Here is a 6,347-nt window from a genome sequence, read left to right on the forward strand (position 1 = left end):
GATGCCGTCCGTTCGGCGCTAGGATCATCGGTGATTTGGATCACGACGAGTACGACTCCATCAACCCTGTTCTCTTGAACGCTTTCGCTCGCGATCTACAAGGGTATGTAGATGCACTCCTCTCTCTCGTTGATAGATGACTCCATGATTGATCTTGGTGATACGTAGAATTTTTTTTATTTTCTACAATGATCTCCAATAGTGGCATCATGAGCTAGGTCTATGCGTAGTTTCTATGCACGAGTAGAACACAATTTTGTTGTGGGCATAGATGTTGTCAATTTACTTGCCACCACTAGTCTTATCTTGTTTCGGCGGCATCATGGGATGAAGCGGCCCGAACCGATCTTACACGTATGCTTACGTGAGACTGATTCCACCGACTGACATGCACTAGTTGCATAAGGTGGCTAGCGGGTGTCTGTCTCTCCCACTTTAGTCGGATCGGATTCGATGAAAAGGGTCCTTATGAAGGGTAAATAGAAATTGGCATATCACGTTGTGGTTTTGACGTAGGTAAGAAACGTTCTTGCTAGAACCTTATTGGCCACGTAAAAACATGCAACAACAATTAGAGGACGTCTAACTTGTTTTTGCAGCTCATGCCTTGTGATGTGATATGGCCAAAAGGATGTGATAGATGATATATATGTGATGTATGAGATTGATCATGTTCTTGTAATAGGAATCACGACTTGCATGTCGATGAGTATGACAACCGGCAGGAGCCATAGGAGTTGTCTTAATTATTGTATGACCTGTGTGTCATTGAATAATGCCATGTAATTGCTTTACTTTATTGCTAAACCGTTAGCCATAGTAGTAGAAGTAATAGTTGGCGAACAACTTCATGGAGACACGATGATGGAGATCATGATGATGGAGATCATGGTGTCATGCCGGTGATGATGATGATCATGGCGCCCCGAAGATGGAGATCAAAGGAGCAAAATGATATTGGCCATATCATGTCACTATTTGATTGCTTGTGATGTTTATCATGTTTTTGCATCTTATTTGCTTAGAATGATGGTAGTAAATAAGATGATCCCTCATAACAATTTCAAGAAAGTGCTCCCCCTAACTGTGCGCCGTTGTGAAAGTTCGTTGTTTCGAAGCACCACATGATGATCGGGTGTGATAGATCCTAATGTTCACATACAATGGGTGTAAGCCAGATTTACACATGAAAAACACTTAGGTTGACTTGACGAGCCTAGCATGTACAGACATGGCCTCGGAACACACAAGAGACCGAAAGGTCGAGCATGAGTCATATAGAAGATACGATCAACATGGAGATGTTCACCGATGATGACTAGTCCGTCTCACGTGATGATCGGACACGGTCTAGTTGACTCGGATCATGTATCACTTAGATGACTAGAGGGATGTCTATCTGAGTGGGAGTTCATTAAACAATTTGATTAGATGAACTTAATTATCATGAACTTAGTCTAAAACCTTTGCAAAATGTCTTGTAGATAAAATGGCCCACGCTCATGTCAACCTCAACTTCAACACGTTCCTAGAGAAAACCAACCTGAAAGATGATGGCAGCAACTATATGGACTGGGTCCGGAACCTGAGGATAATCCTCATAGCTGCCAAGAAAGCATATGTCCTAGAAGCACCGCCAGCTGAAGCACCCTCCCCAGCGAACCAAGACGTCATGAACGCTTGGAAGTCGTGTGTTGATGATTACTCCCTCGTTCAGTGTGGCATGCTTTACAGCTTAGAACTGGGGCTCCAAAAGCGTTTTGAGCAACACAGAGCATATGAGATGTTCCAAGAGCTCAAAATGGTTTTCCAAGCTCATGCCCGGGTCGAGAGATATGAAGTCTCCGACAAGTTCTACAGTTGTAAGATGGAGGAAAATAGTTCTGTCAGCGAGCACATACACAAATGTCTAGGTTGCACACCGTTTGTCCCAGCTGGACATTAACCTCCCGGAAGAGGCGGTCCATTGACAGAATCCTTCAGTTGCTCCCACCTAGCTACAAGAGCTTTGTGATGAACTACAATATGCAGGGGATGGTGAAAACTATTCCTGAGGTATTTACAATGCTGAAGTCAGCAGAGGTAGAAATCAAAAAGGAACATCAAGTTTTGATGGTCAATAAAACCACTAGTTTCAAGAAAGGCAAGGGTAAGAAGAACTTCAAGAAAGACGGCAAGGGAGTTGCCCGCGCCCGGTAAACTGATGACCCACAAGTGTAGGGGATCTATTGTAGTCCTTTCGATAAGTAAGAGTGTCGAACCCAACGAGGAGCAGAAGGAAATGATAAGCGTTCTTCAGTAAGGTTTTCTCTGCAAGCACTAAAATAGTAGGTGATAGATAGTTTTGTGATAAGATAAATAGTAATGAGCAAAAAGTAAAATAAAGTAAATAGAGTGCAGCAAGGTGGCCCAATCCTTTATGTAGCAAAGGATAAGCCTGGGCAATTCTAATAATAAGAAAGGAGCTCCCGAGGACACATTGGGAATTATCGTCAAGCTAGTTTCATCGCGTTCGTAAGATTCGCGTTCGGTACTTTGATAATTTGATATGTGGGTGGACCGACACTTGGGTACTGCCCTAACTTGGACAAGCATCCCACTTATGATTTACCCCTATTGCAAGCATCCGCAACTACAAAAAGGAGTATTAAGGTAAACCTAACCACAGCATTAAACATATGGGTCCATATCAACCCCTAACGAAGCAACGCATAAACTAGGGTTTAAGCTTCTGTCACTCTAGCAACCCATCATCTACTTATTACCTCCCTATGCCTTCCTCTAGGCCCAAATAATGGTGAAGTGTCATGTAGTCGACGCTCACATAACACCAGTAAATGAAAGACAACATACATCTCAGCAAAATATCGAACGAATACCAAATTCACATGACTACTAATAGCAAGACTTCACCCATGTCCTCAGGAACAAACGTAACTACTCATAAAGCATATTCATGTTCATAATTAGAGGAGTAATAATATGCATAAAGGATCTGAACATATGTTCTTCCACAAAGTAAACCAATTAGTATCAACTACAAGGAGTAATGAACACTACTAGCAACCCACATGTACCAATTTGTGGTTTTGATACAAGATTGGATACAAGAGATGAACTAGGGTTTTGAGAGGAGATGGTGCTGGTGAAGATGTTGATGGAGATTGACCCCCTCCTGATGAGAGGATCATTGGTGATGATGTTGGTGATGATTTCCCCCTCCCGGAGGGAAGTGTCCCCCCAGAACAGCTCCGCCAGAGCCCTAGATTGATTCCGCCAAGGTTTCGCCTCGTGGCGGCGGAGTTTCATCCCGTAAGCTTGCCCACGGTTTTTTTCAGGGGAAGGGTGATGATATAGCAGAAGATGGACGCCGGAGGCCCACCAGGGGGCCCAGGAGATAGGGGCGCGCCCTATAGGGGGTGGCGCGCCCCTTGTCTCCTGGACAGGGTGTGGGCCCCCTGGCCTATTTCTTTCGCTCATAAATTCTTAATAAATCCAAAAAGTTGTTTCGTGGAGTTTCAGGACTTTTGGAGTTGTGCAGAATAGGTTTCCAACATTTGCTCCTTTTCCAGCCAGAATTCCAGCTGCCGGCATTCCCCCTCTTCATGGTAAACCTTGTAAAATAAGAGAGAATAGCCATAAGTATTGAGATATAATGTGTAACAACAACCCATAATGCAATAAATATTGATATAAAAGCATGATACAAAATGGACGTATCATAAACCAGTTGCCGGGAAGAAGCCGAAGCACGGACCCAAACCTGAGACTGAGTGCCTTTATTGCAAGGGGAACGGTCACTGGAAGCGGAACTGCCCCAAGTACTTAGCGGATAAGAAGGCCGACAACACCAAAGGTATATATGATACACGTGTTATTGATGTGTACCTTACCAGTACTCGTAGTAGCTCCTGGGTATTTGATACTAGTGCGGTTGCTCATATTTGAACTCAAAACAGGAGCCGCGGAATAAGAGGAGACTGGCGAAGGACGAGGTGATGATGCGCGTCGGGAATGGTTCCAAGGTCAATGTGATCGCCGTTGGCACGCTACCTCTACATTTACCTACGGGGTTAGTTTTAAACCTCAATAATTGTTATTTAGTGCCAGCTTTGAGCATGAACATTGTATCTGTATCTCATTTAATACAAGATGGCTACTCATTTAAATCCGAGAATAATGGTTCTTCTATTTATATGAGAGATATGTTTTATGGTCATGCCCCACTGGTCAATGGTTTATTCTTAATGACTCTCGAACGTGATGTTACACATATTCATAGTGTGAATACCAAAATATGTAAGATTGATAACGATAGTCCCACGTATCTGTGGCACTACCGCCTTGGTCACATTGGTGTCAAACGCATGAAGAAGCTCCATGCAGATGGACTTTTGGAGTCTCTTGATTTCGAATCATTTGACACGTGGGAACCATGCCTCATGGGCAAAATGACCAAGACTCCGTTCTCCGGAACAATGGAGCGAGCAACCAACTTATTGGAAATTATACATATTGATGTGTGTGGTCCAATGAGCGTTGAGGCTCACGGTGGCTATCGTTATGTTCTCACCCTCACTGATGACTTGAGTAGATATGGGTATGTCTACTTAATGAAACACAAGTCTGAGACCATTGAAAAGTTCAAGGAATTTCAGAATGAGGTAGAGAATCAACGTGACAGAAAAATAAAGTTCTTACAATCAGATCATGGAGGAGAATATTTAAGTCACGAGTTTGGAATGCACTTAAGGAAATGTGGAATTGTTTCACAACTCACGCCGCCTGGAACACCTCAGCGTAACGGTGTGTCCGAACATCGTAATCGCACTCTATTGGATATGGTGCGGTCTATGATGTCTCTTACCGATTTACCGCTATCATTTTGGGGATACACTTTAGAGACAGCTACATTCACTTTAAATAGGGCACCATCTAAATCCATTGAGACGACACCGTATGAATTATGGTTTGGAAAGAAACCTAAGCTGTCGTTTCTAAAAGTTTGGGGATGCGATGCTTATGTCAAGAAACTTCAACCCTGTCTTGGAAATCATGTTGTTAGACAACAGTGAACCTTCGAACTATGAAGAAGCGATGGCGGGCCCAGATTCCAACAAATGGCTTGAAGCCATGAAATCCGAGATAGGATCCATGTATGAAAACAAAGTATGGACTTTGACAGACTTACCTGATGATCAGCGAGCGATAGAAAATAAATGGATCTTTAAGAAGAAGACGGACGCGGATGGTAATGTTACCATCTATAAAGCTCGACTTGTCGCTAAGGGTTATCGGCAAGTTCAAGGGGTTGACTACGATGAGACTTTCTCTCCCATAGCGAAGCTGAAGTCCGCCCGAATCATGTTAGCAATTGTCGCATACTATGATTATGAGATATGTCAAATGGACGTCAAAATGGCATTCCTTAATAGCTATCTTAAGGAAGAACTGTATATGATGCAGCCGAAAGGTTTTGTCGATCCTAAGTATGCTAACAAGGTATGCAAGCTCCAGCGATCCATTTATGGGCTGGTGCAAGCATCTCAGAGTTGGAACATTCGCTTTGATGAGATGATCAAAGCGTTTGGGTTTATGCAGTCTTATGGAGAAGCCCGCATTTACAAGAAAGTGGGAGCTCTGTAGCATTTCTCATATTATATGTGGATGACATACTTTTGATGGGAAATGATATAGAACTTTTGGACAGCATAAAGGCCTACTTGAATAAGTGTTTTTCAATGAAGGACCTTGAAGAAGCTGCTTATATATTAGGCATCAAGATCTATAGAGATAGATCGAGACGCCTCATAGATCTTTCACAAAGCACATACCTTGACAAGATATTGAAGAAGTTCAATATGGACCAGTCCAAGAAGGGGTTCTTGCCTGTGTTGCAAGGTGTGAAATTAAGCTCAGCTCAATCCCCGACCACGGTAGAAGATAAAGAAAAGATGAGTGTCATCCCCTATGCCTCGGCCATAGGGTCTATTATGTATGCCATGCTGTGTACCAGACCTGATGTAAACCTTACCGTAAGTTTGGTTGCAAGACACCAAAGTAATCCAGGCATGGAACACTAGACAGCGGTCAAGAATATCCCGAAGTACCTGAAAAGGACTAAGGATATGTTTCTCATTTATGGAGGTAACGAAGAGCTCGTCGTAAAGGTTACGTCGATGCTAGCTTTGACACAGATCTGGATGACTCCAAGTCACAAACCGGATACGTGTATATTTTGAATGGTGGGGTAGTAAGCTGGTGCAGCAGCAAGCAGAGCGTTGTGGCAGGATCTACATGTGAAGCAGAGTATATGGCAGCCTCGGAGGCAGCGCATGAAGCAATCT

The sequence above is a fragment of the Triticum aestivum genome, chromosome 6B (genome assembly GCF_018294505.1).
Source record: "Triticum aestivum cultivar Chinese Spring chromosome 6B, IWGSC CS RefSeq v2.1, whole genome shotgun sequence".
NCBI lineage: Eukaryota > Viridiplantae > Streptophyta > Magnoliopsida > Poales > Poaceae > Triticum > Triticum aestivum.